This window comes from Anabrus simplex, chromosome 3, assembly GCF_040414725.1.
Source record: "Anabrus simplex isolate iqAnaSimp1 chromosome 3, ASM4041472v1, whole genome shotgun sequence".
NCBI lineage: Eukaryota > Metazoa > Arthropoda > Insecta > Orthoptera > Tettigoniidae > Anabrus > Anabrus simplex.
Window position 1 is genome coordinate 105,485,396 of NC_090267.1, and position 16,518 is coordinate 105,501,913.

General features: G+C 41.7%; 1 protein-coding gene across 1 annotated transcript in view; it reads right to left on the bottom strand.

Moving 5' to 3' along the window:
- The window catches only part of Las (lipoyl synthase, mitochondrial), a 111,267-nt gene that overhangs the window by 52,510 nt on the left and 42,239 nt on the right, over positions 1-16,518 (bottom strand). The gene's annotated exons all lie outside the window — the stretch shown is intronic.

Below are 16,518 nucleotides of genomic sequence, written 5' to 3' on the forward strand. Positions count from 1 at the left end.
GACAGGGAAGTGTATTGTCTCCCTTACTCTTCATTATCACCATGGATAGAATTCAACATAATATCAGGGAGAAGATGATGGGTGAGCAAGTAAAGTCTATGCTCTTTGCTGATGACATTATAGTTTGTGAAGACAATGAAGAGGAAGAGACAAGTTGATTTATGGAATGAGGAGATAAGAAATTTTGGAATGAAGATTAGTACTGAGAAAAGCAAGGCTTTCTTTTTTTCTTTTGCTAGTGGCTTTACGTCGCACCAACACAGATAGGTCTTATGGAGACGATGGGATAGGAAAGGCCTAGGAGTTGGAAGGAAGCAGCCATGGCCTTAATTAAGGTACAGCCACAGCATATGCCTGGTGTGAAAATGGGAAACCACGGAAAACCATCTTCAGCGCAAAAGCAAGGCTTTGATCATGAGGAGAGGTAACAGAAAATCCAGGGGAGTGATAAAGATAGGAAATAAAGCTCTTGAAGTTGTGAAAATTTTTAAATATTTGGGCAGCATAATGTCTTAAGATGGAAATTTGGATGGAGAAATAGATTTACTAATACAGCAGTCTGCAAGTTTCTACCAGTGTGTGAGAGACATTATATGGAACAAAGATATGTCTATGAAGTGCAAGAAGGTTTCATACTCTTCCTATTATAAATCTATACTGACCTATGCTTCAGCAGCCTGGACGTTGACTAAGCGAAACCAAAGTAAGATACAAGCAGCTGAAATGAGGTTCTTGAGGAACATACAGGGAAAGACAAGATGAGATAGAATACAAAATGAGGAAATAAGGAGAAGTGTGGGAGTGTGTAAACTTCAAGAAGAGATTGATATAGCTGTCGCGAGCACCAATTCGCAACACGTCCTTCTGGGGAAATTATGGGGCGAGCGCATCGAACGAGATTCGATCCGTGACCTCCCAGTCAGAAATCCCTAATAATCACGAGTAGTTTAAGTGTAATATATAAAGGGAAGATACAGCAAGAAACAGTGGAAGTGAATGATTAAGTGTAATAGAATATCAGTGCAGTGAATAAGTGCAGAATTACAATTACAATTAAAAGCATTTCTTAAAGCTAGTCTCAACTTGGAACATTTCAGTGAGCTGAGAATGAGGCAAACTTGTGCAATCAGAATATTGGTCAGAAAAACAAGTAAACAGACTACAAGATCATAGTTAGAAGCTTTTAGTGGGTGGACCAGGAAAATCAAACCTGTTGTTAGTCACGAAGCAAGGTGCCCTGTAAAAATAAGAACACGCCGTGGTGCAATAATTCTTTCTAGAAAGAATCTCTGGAAGGTCACCAGTCACATGTACATCCATGAGACGGGTGGAACCACACTTGAAGTAACCAATAGGAAGCTAACATATTAGTGATGTGAGGGAACATAGTAGTAGGGGATGACTTGTTCCAGAAGCGCAGAGAAGTGATAAAGGGGAGTGACAAGGAAGCCTCTGGGTCATTCTGTCATTCTTGGCCATTCTGTGTGATTCTGTGGTCATTCTGTGTCATTCTGTTGGTCGTAATTCTGGTGTCATTCAGGCAGTTATTCTATTAACATTGGAAAGGAACGTTCTCTTGGGAAGGGACGGACACTAGATCACTTGGCAGAGAACAGACTCTGTAGAATAAAGTCAGTGAAGATAGCAGTGTATGGAGTTAGTCAGATCAGGTAGTAGTTGAGCCTGCCATCAGTTAGTGAAGACAGCAGTATAAGAAGTTATTCAAATTAAGCAGCAATTAAGACTGTCAAGCAGTAGAACTGGTTAGCAGTGTCCCACAGGTTAAAGTACAGAGTCGGTACGTAGAGAACTCACTGAGTGAAGGAGACTGTAGCTTCAGTTAGCATTCACCTTAGAGTTCTGTGTTTAAGTCCTGAAGCCATCAGGGAAGATTCAGAGGAACACCACAACGAGAATTCAAGAGAGAAGCAAGAAGAAAGAAGCTTCAAAACCCGAGATAAGTATCAACTAGTTAAGAGACTTTAAAGACTGAAGGGAATTTATAAATGTTGTAAAGTGAATCATAGAAGTGTGTGTATTTTCCAAGGAAGTCAGAGACTGATAAACTGGTTATTTAAAAGTAATATTGAGAAGAGAATAATTACAAGTGTGATGTAATATTATTGGAAGGGTATATTTGATAGTTTGTTTAAATAAATTAGAGTAAGAATTTAATAGTGTCAGAAAGTGTTTTATATCAAGGTCAATCTGATATTCGAACCCAAGTCCTCAGACTGTCCTGTTCATAGAATATGACATAGCAAAGCTAAAATGGTTCGGACACATGATGAGAATGCCAGGAAAGAGAGTACCAAAGAGAACATTCATGGATACAGAAGCTGCAAAGAGGCCCAGGGGACAGCTTAGAATGCTTTTTTTTTTTACCTCGCACCGACACAGATAAGTCTTATGGCAATGATGGGATAGGGAATGCCTAGGAATGGGAAGGAAGCAGCCGTGGGCCTTAATTAAGGTACAGCCTGGTGTGAAAATGGGAAACCACGGAAAACCATCTTCAGGGCTGCCGACAGTGGGGTTCGAACCCACTATCTCCCGGATGCAACCTCACAGCTGCGCGCCCCTAAACACATGGCCAACTCGCCTGGTGGCTTAGAATGAGATGGAGGAGCTCTGTTGTGGACTGAATTGCAAATAGAGGAGTCGACAGCAATAAAGTATTAGAAGAGATATGGTGGAAAGACTGAGTAAGGTGAGGGCTTTGGTACACTACCCTACCCAGAGAGATTCTGGAAAAGGGAATGGATGAAGAAGAATACAAGCATGCAATTTAAACGTAAAAACTCGAAGCAATATATACCACTGAAAGAGGCTTAACTAATCACAAAGAATTAGAAGTAAATCAGACTTAGTACAAAGCTGGCCCCTCACTTAATCCACATAGTAGAAAGAGAATGTGTTTTATTTTTTATGTACAAAACTGTATGGTACAATTTTTTTTTAAACTTCAATATTTTATGCCGTGTACAAAATAAATCACACAAGCAAGTTTCGTCATGCTTATACAGAGGTTCTTTTCATAAGTCATGACAAACATGTTATATCTTCCGAACATGATGGACCACAGTAAATCTGGTACATACTGGTACACTTGAAAACCTATGTTGCACTCTACTGAATCTCACTGATAGATGGCGCTAGTGTGCATTGGTGGATAGTAAACAATGCATGAAAATGTAGTTTGCTACCAGCTGTGCTACAAGTTGAACACCAATCAGACATGAAAATTGCACCTCTGCATGGCATAAATTCAAGTCAGTGTCAGTGTCATTTGGAACTAAGAGAAGTGTTGGGTGATACAGCTTTTAAGACCTTCAGACATAGTCACACAGCAATGGTTGAACTGTTGCAGAGTGAATGTCCCGTGTTCTGTTATAAAAAATGACTAACAGAGGACAAGCATTGGACTGTGCATGAATTATCTAGACATACAGGTATATGGGAATTTCTGTGTCGATGGTGTTCTGTATTTTACACTGACTGACAGAGCAAATGCAACACCAAGAAGGAGTGGTCAGAACTTTATGCCAATTGCAGGGTAGACTGACGTCACTGAGGTATGCTCATGATGTGAAATGCGCCGCTGTGCTGCGCATGTAGCGAACGATAAATGGGACACGGCGTTGGCGAATGACCCACTTCGTACCGTGATTTCTCAGCCGACAGTCATTGTAGAACGTGTTGTCGTGTGCCACAGGACACGTGTATAGCTAAGAATGCCAGGCCGCCGTCAATGGAGGCATTTCCAGCAGACAGACGACTTTACGAGGGGTATGGTGATCGGGCTGAGAAGGGCAGGTTGGTCGCTTCGTCAAATCGCAGCCGATACCCATAGGGATGTGTCCACGGTGCAGCGCCTGTGGCGAAGATGGTTGGCGCAGGGACATGTGGCACATGCGAGGGGTCCAGGCGCAGCCCAAGTGACGTCAGCACGCGAGGATCGGCGCATCCGCCGCCAAGCGGTGGCAGCCCCGCACGCCACGTCAACCGCCATTCTTCAGCATGTGCAAGACACCTTGGCTGTTCCAATATCGACCAGAACAATTTCCCGTCGATTGGTTGAAGGAGGCCTGCACTCCCGGCGTCCGCTCAGAAGACTACCATTGACTCCACAGCATAGACGTGCACGCCTGGCATGGTGCCGGGCTAGAGCGACTTGGATGAGGGAATGGCGGAACGTCGTGTTCTCCGATGAGTCACGCTTCTGTTCTGTCAGTGATAGTCACCGCAGACGAGTGTGGCGTCGGCGTGGAGAAAGGTCAAATCCGGCAGTAACTGTGGAGCGCCCTACCGCTAGACAACGCGGCATCATGGTTTGGGGCGCTATTGCGTATGATTCTACGTCACCTCTAGTGCGTATTCAAGGCACGTTAAATGCCCACCGCTACGTGCAGCATGTGCTGCGGCCGGTGGCACTCCCGTACATTCAGGGGCTGCCCAATGCTCTGTTTCAGCAGGATAATGCCCGCCCACACACTGCTCGCATCTCCCAACAGGCTCTACGAGGTGTACAGATGCTTCCGTGGCCAGCTCTCCGGATCTCTCACCAATCGAACACGTGTGGGATCTCATTGGTCGCCGTTTGCAAACTCTGCCCCAGCCTCGTACGGACGACCAACTGTGGCAAATGGTTGACAGAGAATGGAGAACCATCCCTCAGGACACCATCCGCACTCTTATTGACTCTGTACCTCGACGTGTTTCTGCGTGCATCGCCGCTCGCGGTGGTCCTACATCCTACTGAGTCGATGCCGTGCGCATTGTGTAACCTGCATATCGGTTTGAAATAAACATCAATTATTCGTCCGTGCAGTCTCTGTTTTTTCCCCAACTTTCATCCCTTTCGAACCACTCCTTCTTGGTGTTGCATTTGCTCTGTCAGTCAGTGTACAACACACCCAACAGATGTGCAAGATTTGTATTCATTATGTCCATAATAAAACACACCCATTTCGGTGGTAGCATTCATAAACACAATCCAGTAGCCTTATAGCAGATTTACACTTGCTGTTGTTTCATCAGATGATTTAATACAGTTGCCAACACTAATGAAACAACCCTCAGACTAACATAGAGCTGTTATACTCCTAAAGTTTGAGAAGTGTTTCTGAGATACATGGTATTAGTAGAGACAGCAGATTCATAAATTCTATTTCACTCTATCTCACCTTTTCCTTTTGCTTCCAACTGGGTTCTCTAAAGTATGGAAACACCTACTTTCATAATTGTAGACTGAACATTCTAAAGGGGCTAAGCACCAATTACAATTTTTTAATCCACATAAATCCATCAACAACTGGTGTCACTCTCAAACATTCATCTAATAATGAGAGAATATTTTAAGACTTTTAATTAGATTTCTTCACACATATCTTTAATTTTTGGAATATTTTAATATGTATTCAATACTATAATGTGCCAATTTAATGAATAAAATATCATAAACATTTCAAGAACAATTGTATTTTTTCTAGCTGAAGATGGCTCAATATGATCTATAACATATCCTAGTTTATACAACATACATACATACATACATACATACATACATACATACATACATACATACATACATACATACATACATACATACATACATACATACATACATACATACAGACTGTTATCCCCTTCAGCGTTCAGTCTGCAAGCCTCTATGAATTTACTAAACGCCGCCACAATTCTCTATTTGTAATTAGTTCTCTGGCCTTGTTTAGTTCTATACCTCTTATCTTTAAATTGTTAGAAACTGAGTCTAACCACCATCGTCTTGGTCTCCCTCTACTCCTCTTACCCTCCACAACAGAGTCCATTATTCTCCTGGGTAACCTGTCCTCCTCCATTTGCCTCCCATGACCCCACCACTGAAGCCGGTTTATGCGTACAGCTTCATCCATCAAGTTTATTCCTAACTTAGCCTTTATTCCCTCATTTTGAATACCCTCCTGCCATTGTCCCCACCTATTTGTACCAGCAATAATTCTTGTTACTTTAGGGTCTGTTAATTCTAACTTATAAATAAGATATCCTGAGTCCACACAGTTTTCACTCCGGTACAGCAAAGTTGGTCTGAAAACAGACCGATATAAAGATACAGTAGTTTCGTCTGGGAGCTGACTTCCTTCTTACAGAATGCTGTTGATTGCAACTGTGAGCTAACAGCATTAGCTTTACTGTACCTCGATTCAATCTCACTATATTACCATCCTGGGAGAACACACACCCTAAATACTTGAAATTATCTACCTGTTGAGCCTCCGTGGCTCAGGCGGCAGCACGCCGGCCTCTTACCGCAGGATACCGTGGTTCAAATCCCGGTCACTCCATGTCAGATTTGTGCTGGGCAAAGCGGAGGTGGGGCAGGTTTTTCTCCAGGTACTCTGGTTTTCCCTGTCATCTTTCATTCCAGAAACACTCTCCACTATCATTTCATTTCACCTGTCAGTCATTAATCATTGCCCCAGAGGAGTGCGACAGGCCTCGGCAGCCGGCACATTTCATATCCTCACCACAAGTTGGGGGCTTCATTCATTCCATCCCTGACCTGGTCATTGACTGGAAAACAGGTTGTAGGTTTTCATTTCATATCTACGTGTTCCAGTTTTGTATCCCGAATCTGACATTCAATTCTCTTGGATTTCTTATTCCCTATGGGTGGGGGCAGTAGAATGACACCCACGGTATACCCTGCCTATTGTAAGAGGCGACTAAAAGGGCCCCAGGTGCTCTGAACTCGGGAGGGTGGGTTGGCGACCATGGGGCCCTGAGCTGAGTTCTGGCATATCTTCCACTTACTTGTGCCAGGCTCCTCACTTTCATCCATCCTATCTGACCTCCCTTGGTCAACTCTTGTTCTTTTACGATCACGATGGTATTAGGTTTCCGAGGCCTAGGGAGTATTTCATTTTCACACCCTTCGTGGCCCTCGACTTTCTTTGGCCGATACCTTCATTTTTTGAAGTGTCAGATCCCTTCCATTATTTTTCTGCTTAGTGTTATATAGAGGATGGCCGCCTAGTTGTAATACCTTCTAAAACAATAATCACCACCACCACCATCTTGGATTTCTTACATACTAACATCAATTTAGTCTTGGGAAGACTGATTTTCATACCATACTAATTGCACCTATTTTCAAGGTCCAAGATTGTAACTGGTATTTAGCGGTTACACGATACACAATTAAAAGGGAAGAAAATAGATAAAATTACACGGTACCTTAAAACCTAGACACGCAATAAACATCAGATGAACCGCGCCAAATACGCACAAACAAATATCAGGTTGGGCAACTTGACGACTATCGTAAGAAACATGGAACGGGACTGGGCAATCTACCAGGGTCACAGAGATACGAAGGTTGCGGGTTTCCAGAAAAATCAACGGCGATCTTTTGTTTTCAAAATATTATTTTCCAAAATCAATGTTACAAGGTAACTTCCGAACATATTCATCTATCCACACAATCCAGATACACAAGTTACAAAATACAAATTAGATGTACCTTGCCAAGAGCTTTGCAATTAGGTAAAGAGGTTAACTAAATATATCTTAGCATAAATCAAATTCTACAATATGATTTTGAGGATAATAAGACACACAAGATACAAATACAATATTAAATTAAAGTAAACATACTTTCTAAAGCATATGAGGAATAGAGTGGCGAGTAGGGCAAACTCCTTATGTGATAACACCAGCGAAACATTAAATGTAAATTGAAGGGGAACAGAAATCAACTGTGCTTACCCCAAGGTAGCCCATCCTGGGAGCGGGGAGTCACCACATAAGAGGCTTCTGATAAGTTCACCTGCATACACCCCAGCATCAGTGGGTAGGGTCTGACACATCCCACTCTGACGAGTCTAGTGTCAGACCTAAGACGAAATGCTGGTTAATAGAGCAAACGCCTGAAAAGCCATACATCTAATTTTTGATCTGATTTTTGATATGCTCTATTGGTGGAAAAATATCTGATTCCCTCTACGGGAATTTAGAATTACCACGTGCGTCTTATCGCAGAACTGACGAGAGAACAAAAGACCAAAGAACACGAAATCCATCCTCTCTCACTTAAAAAGGAAAGTCTGGCCTTGATGCGATTACCGAGTGGCCAATCAGAGCAAAGGAGCTTGTCTATCGCCACCCAAATCCACCAATCGTAACTCTTTACCCAGTCATGATGTTTATACAATATTCCCGAACATACAGAGACACTAATTGCGAACTTTCCATCTTCCAGAATTAGAAAGGACATGCTTCTAGAATCAACAAATCGACAGGGAAAGTTTGCGTCACAACGTTTCTGGACTGTTCCAGCTATTACAGAGCAATAATTTAGAATCTACTAGTTACTCAAGTGGATAAAGTGATTACAAATAAAATATACTACAATAATATTTTACACCATACAGGTTAGGTAGCTAAATGGAATACGAATAAAATATTCTACCACAACACTCCACATCATACAGTACGTATTCCTTAAAGAAGATTTACAAATAAAATATTCTACAACAACATTCCACATCATACAGAAAACATTTAAAAGAGTCCCACAGTCCCCCAGTACAGCGAACGTCTTTTTCCTAGGTACTGTGCGATATGCTTTCTCTAGATCTACAAAACATAAATATAACTGTCTATTCCTCTCGTAGCATTTTTCAATTACCTTGCGCATAATGAAAATCTGATCCTGACATCCCCTATGTGGTCTCAAACCACATTGGTTTTCATCCAACTTATTCTCAACCATGGACTTCACCCTCCCTTCCAAGATACCACTGAACACTCTGCCTGGTATACGGATCAATGAGATACCTCGATAGTTGTTGCAATCCTTCCAGTTCCCTTACTTTTACAGTGTAGCATAGGACAGTTAGACATGTATTATAAGTATTTATTATTAACATTATTTATTGTTACATATTGTTGAGATAACAATTTCCACCAAAAGCTGAGTCCTGCACATGACACGTTCACTGTGGTTGTTCCAAGTCACAATTACTCAACTCATTCACTGGGGATGGCCGAAAACATGAAAGTTTCATGTCTTTCTGCATATGGTCTTACATAGTTGATTGCAGGATGCCTAATTCAGCAGAATGCTTAAGAGTTGACTTCACCCGATTCCGCTACAGCAGCACAAGTTTTGGTGTGAGTCGTAGGCCTTCCGCTACGTGGTGCATCGGGAACACTTTCCGCCACAAAAGTTTTCTCCTCACATGCAAATAATGTTGGTCATTATGGCAGTGGTTTTCCAAATCTCACAGAAAAATCCTTCAAACAGTCAGTCATTATCTTCTTAGCATTCTGACGTTCGTGAAGCCAAAATGAAGTCACCAAACACTCGTCAACAGTGAAAGCATTTGTATTTGCCATGGTTTAAATCTTTCAAATGAAGGCAGCGAGCTAGCAGCAATCCACGTGACATGACTTTCCCCACACTATATGTCACCATTTCAGGTATAATTTCATCTATTCCTGCTGCTTTATGACACTGGAGTTTGTTTACCATCCTTCCACTTCATCAAGCATAATTTCACCAATATCACTGTCTTCCTCCCCATAAGCTCGGTTGTTCATATCACCAGGAAGATTTCCTTTTACGATGAGAAGATTTTCAAAATATTCCCTCCACCTCTCCAGTGATTCCCAGGGTTCAATTATGACTCCACCTGAATTACCCAAAACATTATTCATTTCCTTTTTCCCCTCCCTTCCTAAAATTCTTTATTACTGTCCAGAATGGTTTCCCTGCTGCTTGACCTAGCTTTTCCAGGTTATTACCAAAAGCTTCCCATGACTTCCTTTTGGATTCAACAAATATTTGTTTCACTACGTACGATTCCATGTCTGCATCAGTCCTTGTTTGGAACGATTTCTGATATGTCTTCTTTTTAAGTTTACAAGTTGCGCTCACTTCATCATTCCACCAAGAGGTTTACTTTTTCCCCATCTTTACACACAGTTGTTCCTAGGCATTCCCTTGCTGTTTCTACTACAGCATCCCTGTACGTCACCCATTCTCTTTCTATATCCTGAACCTGCTTTCTGTCCACTGATTGGAAATTTTCGCTAATCATATGCATGTATTTCTGTCTAAGGTTCTGAAATCGATACGGAAATGTCTAATAGAATTGCACGTGTTAGCATATAGCTCGATGTGGACAGCCCTGGTGACCAGCTGAAGCGACCGGGTTACCTTGAGCTTTCTGTGCTAGCCAGTTGACACATGTTCTTTTAAAAGAGCAGCCATGAATCCGGCTGATGTTCTAGAGTATGCTTTACGTTATTTCTGTGAGAAAGGTATCTCCTCTTCCCATGAAATAACTTTAGAAGAAAGGAAGATGGGTCAACATGTGATTGAACTAATTGAAAATCATCCCATGGGAGCCAGCATCATCTCGGAGTCGTGTCTGGAGAGAAATAGTGACAATGAAAGTGATAGTGGAAGCAGCGACACCTCATCTTCATTATCTGAAAGAGAAGGCAGCACAACATTGCCAGGATCAAGATGTGTTATGGATCCGATTTTGAGCCCTGAATCTGATTCCCGCCAATCCAGTGAAGAGACACTGCAGTCACCTTACAAGTTCAAGCTATGCTTCCAGTGCACAGAAGAAAGTGAAACAAACTGTAGATCTTGCGTACAAGAGAAAAGCTGTAAATTTATGGTTAAATAAGGGGGGTAAGAAGCGGCTTTCATCAACCACTGTTCGCAAAAGTTGTTGTAAGGTAACGTTACTACGATAACTGTACAGGTGGAAGAACCAATTATAATCTGCATCAGAAAGCCCCACTGAACACAGGAAATTGATGCATACAAAATTATTTTCTTGCTTTACAGAAGCAAGAAGACTGAAGCAGAATGTATGCAATGAAGACCTGCGACTGTGGGCCTTGGAAATTTCAAGAGAGATTTCAATGGAGCAAACTAATTTCAGTGCATGTGCTAGTTGGTTGAATCATTATAAGAAAAAGTACACAATAAAAAGGAGAAAAATTACAAAATTTGTATCCCGTAAGTATCTGTAAGAAGAAGAAGACGAAAAAGATTAAGTCACAAAGAAATTTGTGGAAGCAAGTACAGAGCGATTTTTAGACTTACACCCCTTCTTCCATATGCAATATTGATCAGAGTAGTTTCGTGCGTGAAATGAAAGCGAAAAAGACTCTATCGTCTGTTGGTGAGAAACATACAGAAACAGTTGTTCAATCAGTTCGTACACAATTATGCCTACAATTAGTATGGCCAGTACTCTTTTCCCGAAATTATTCATTGTACTACAGGAAGCAACTGGAACTTTCAGTCCAAGAGTTTCCAAAGAAATGTTGCATGCCAGAAATATACTTGTAACAGCCACAAAATCAGGAAAACATGAAAAAGGAATTAAGTATTGGTTTAAAGAATCCTTCTTCCCATTTGCGGAAGAGAAGTGTTTGCTACTGCTAGATTCCTGGACTACTTATAGTGATAAGAGCTGTCTTGAAGACATTCCTCCAGGCAACAGTACAGAAATTCTCCAGATTCCTCCTGGCATTACAGGGAAAACACAGCCCTTGGACAAGTTTTTCTTCCAGCAGTGGAAGGCTTTGTATAGTCGCTTAATAGACATTGTGCCGACTTGTGAAGACTTTCAGTATGATGTTCATCAGAGAAACAGCATATTGAAAATGCAGTCCTTTACTCATTTTCGATTTTCTTCCCCATGGTTCAAGGACATATTTGTTGTGCATGGTGCCAAAAATATTTGTTTTTTATCATGCGATTAACGCACCTCATTTATGTTTCACATTCGTTGCATAACAATAAAGGGACCTTGGCGTGTGGCAGCCTGCCAGTTCGTTCTCTTTCTCTCTCTCTCTCCAGCACAACTGCAAGTCCATTCCGCTTTGCGCTGCGCGAGCCAGCAAGAAGCAAGGGTTGCCCAGTAAGCTGCGTTGTCACAAGGATTTTGTATCAAGATTTTGAAACCTTCCAGTTTGAAATGGTAGCTAATTTTTTGTACTTTGCTATTTTATGGGTCTTCTCAGGGTCTCTGCAAAATTTCATTGTCGATTTCGATATGACAGTATAGACAGTTCCCTTGTTAGTTCACTACAGATCAGATAGTGGTCTGTAACATCAAAAAATTCCCAGAAAACCCAAACATTCCTAACAGATTTCCTGAATTCAAAGTCAGTTAAGATATAGTATATTATGGATCTGGTGTCCTGACCCTCCCATGTGTAGCGGTGAATAGCCTTATGCTTGAAGAATGTATTCATAACTGCTAAACCTATACTAGCACAGGAGTCCAGCAAATGCTTCCTGCATTTACCAATTACCCTTTCGCATTCCTCAGTTCTATTTCCAACTCACGCATTAAAATCGCCCATTAGCACTACCCTATCCTCGCTGTTGACCTTGACTATGATGTCAATGAATGATTCATAAAAATTGTCAACTTTATCCTCATCTGTACCCTCACTTGGTGAATATACTGAGACAATCTACCCACATCATTCGCTCATTTACATGCCTAACAGAAACTAAGTAGCGTGCAATAGTATTCTTGAGGAACAGCCCAACTCCACACTCTGCCTTTCCCTTTTTTACACCCATCAAGTATACTTTATAATCTCTTACCTCTTTCCCACTATCTACCCTTACATGAATATCGTTAACTCCTAGCAAATCCAGATACATCCTGTTTGCTGACTCAGCCAGTTCTACTTTCTTTCTTCCGTGACCCCCATTAATATTGATAGCTCCCCAACGAATTTCATTTCGTTCACCAAGTTGTTTTCAAGGAGTCCCTTGCCTGTCAAATGGGAGTGGGTCTCTGTTACTCCCATAGGCCCGAGACTTGCTTAAAACATTGTGACCATGTTCGGTGAAAGTTCTGTGAAGCAGGATGCTGCCCTACTTTCACATAGTCCAAGTGAGGATCTCTCCTCTAACGAGTTAGGGACCACAATGGATTGTACAGTCCTAACCGCCTGAGCACAAGGAGAGCCATGTCTTGGAATATGTCCGAGATGCCCACTCCCATTCCATAGCAATTGGTATCCCGACTCTCAGGACCACTTACTACGCCACTCAGCCCTTGCCCATGGTTCACGAACTAGGATGTGACTACAGTAACCCACACCATGAGGCATTAGTTTATATAATGACTTTAAGTATGAATGATCGAATGAAGTACTGAATAGGTGGATCTGGAAGTTTATATTCTATTGAAGAATAAAGTTGTTTAGTATTCGGATTACTCATCCTGCTATAGTGTAAATTATCATCATTTTATTACATCCATTTAGGAAATCTCGCTTGTGCCAGTACCATAATAGGCTGACGTGGCCTAAGCGAGGAGTCCCCCTCTTCATTATGAAACTATACAGATATCTACAAATATTTACAACAGAAATAATTACTACATACATAAATATACAATAAATTGTCATAAATGATGGTCCTAAACAACTTTTTATCTCCCGGTTTGGGAATCTACCCTTCAGTGTTACCAGATCTGCGGCCTGGAACTTCATGCTGTTTGGTGTAACTCAGAGGAAAAGTCGTTCCTAGAAACTTTCTCACAATATGGCAGGTGCTCAGGAGGGTGGCTTTCTGTAGTTCAACGTGGGCGTGATGATGCAGGTTTAATGCAGCCAGAGAGCTGTACAAGCTTTTCGGAATACTGTAACTGTGATGACTGAATCTAGCTTCCACAGGAATAATATCTGGCCTATTGTTGCTGAGCGTGACATCGGTTATGACTTCTCAGACCCATAGAAGCTTGTACGAAGAGTTTTCAAGAACGGGTCGAGGAGCGTATTTCCAATATGCTGTCGATGGCTGAAGAAATCCACATTTTACAGAAAGTTCCTGGTGAATGATTTTAGCTACCTGATCACGACAGTGCTTATAATTAGTGTTGGCCAATGTGGGCAGCCAGAGATGATGTGCTGTATACTGTCTGTAGTTCTGGAACAGTGGCGGTAGTTGTTCATGCACAGACAACTGCTGGATCATTCATGATGAATCTACGGTAGTTCTGTGTAGTAATTACTTGATCTTGGATGGCCAGAACAAATCCTTCTGTTTCTGGGAAAAAACCAGAGTAGTAGCCAAGCGTGCGACGCAGGTTTGTCGATATGAGGCTGATCCAGTTTGTGGGTGTATTTCCCGTGAAGAGGTTTTGCTTCCACGTGGCCATATTCATCTCCTTTGTAGGTGGGGTGGAAACAGGCATTTCCGGCGATGACAGAATGAGAGGTGTATAGTTTATATCAGCTCTGCAAACAGCTTGTTTCAGCTCTCGAGTGGAAATATTCTCTTAGATTTGATATCAGATTGTTATGTAAATTTACAATGGATAAGAAGCACATACCACCTTCTGATCTCGGAAGTGTAAGACGTTCGGTTTCAGATTTAGGATGATGCATATGGTACCAGGTGAGTGAAACTGCTGTTTCCGTCTGTAACTGCTGAAGTTCTGTTTGGGTCCATTTTATGATGCCAAAGCAGCATGTGAGCAGTGGAATGAGGTAGGTTTTGACTGCTTTGGTAAGATGTTTAGCTGTCAGTTTTGATGATAGTACTTTGCTGAAGCGTGTATTGCTGTGTGACATTTCTCTTGATGTCAGCATGTTTCCTACGAGTACTCTGAAGTATTTCTATATTTCTTCTTCCTCCAACTGTTGTATGGGTTCGTCGTTTAATCTAGAAGATGCCCCTTGTGCTGAGTAGGATCCTCTGATGACAGTTTGGGTTCTGCATTTGTCCAATCCAAACTGCATGTCTATATCTGAAGAAAATGACTTGGTAATTGAGATGAGATGTTGAAGATGGGGTTTGGTAGAGGCATACAGCTTAATGTCATCCATATAGAGTAGTTGGTTGATTTTGAATAGCTCTTCTCGCTTATTCTTAATGCTAAATCCATACCCACTTATGTTCAATAGGTAGGATAGTTGTTTTTAATGCCATGCAGAACCATAATGGACTCAGTGAGTCCCCTTGGAAGATCTCTCATCGTATTGGTATGGGTCTTGTTGTAACATTGCTGTTTCTCAGAGAAACATGAAGTGAGGTGTTCCAGTCTGCCATTACTGTCTCCAGGAAGTGAATGATTGAGAGGGTCAACTGTATCTAGTTCCGGAACATGTATGAGCCAAGTGTGTGGTACTGAATCAAAGGCCTTTTGATTGTCAATGAAGCACGTGTGTAGGTTCCTGCATTTTTATGTGCTTGTTCGAGGACCACGGTGTCAATAATCAGTTGCTCCTTGCACCCCTTGGTATTCTTCTTGTAACCCTTTTGCTCCCTGGCAATGGTGTGGTTTTCCTTGCAGTTTTTCAGAATTCTGTTGGCTCTTATAGATGTAAATATCTTATGTATAGTAGATATACATGTTGTAGGCTGATACTTTGCTGGATTTTGCAGATCATCTTTTGGTTTCAGGTATGCCAGTGCACAGGAAAGCTGAAATGATACCGGGTTGTCTAAAAAGTTCTGGAAATGTTGAGTCAGGAGGAAGTGAGTACATGTAAATTTCTTGTAATAATAATTGTGTATGCGATCAATGCCTGGGGCCTTCCAGTTCTGTAGTTTCTTGATGCTCTGTTGTATTTCTCCTATCTGAACAGCCTTGGTTGCCATATGCTTCACCTCATTAATTCTATCTTTCAGTTCCCTGATCCAATGGGCCTCAGCATTGTGCTCTATTGGATTCAACCATACAGCCGACCAATAGCTGTGAATTTCTTCCTCGCTGGGTGTATTCCATCTTGTCCTGCATCTTATGTTCTCTTGTTCAGATTGTTGCAGAACTGTTTCTTATTTCTTCTGAATATTGCGTTCTGTGATTTTCTCTCTGTGGTATTTTGGTATCTCTTGAGGTGCTTGGATAATGCAGCCAACTTTTGCTTCATTGATTCAAGGGTTTCTTGTAGCACTGTGCTTCTAGGTTCCTCCAGACTTTGCCTTGAGCTGATGGATTTGAATAATTTTGTTATTTAGACATTTCCCTCTTACTCCACTCTTGTATTGCTGCAGGCGATTCACGTCCTGGTGGATTTGGATGATGCGTTCTTTCAGGTGTTTTGCCCAAGGCGGTTCTCTCAATTTCTTCTTGACAGACTTATTGTTCGGCAAGATTGGCTTTCCATTGTTCAATAGGACTGCAGCAAGTACTGCACAGTATATAACAGTATGTACTTCAAGGGATGTCTGATGTTCTTTCAGATATTCTGGCAAGACTTTCAAATTAAGATCTTCAATGATTTTTCCAAACTTTTGGGGTGATTGCTGCTTTGGCAGTATGGGTCGTTGCGTAGGATCCGAACCAGAATATTCCAGAAGGGCCCTGCAGAATTCAACACGAGTCTTGTTGTGGAGGTCAGACTTATCTGATTGTATTACTTTGGGAGTACTTGTATGTACTGTTACATCAGTATCAGGTGGCGTGTTAATAGTTGAGTCAGGTTCAGTACTTTCAAGATGTGGATAGAGTTCTT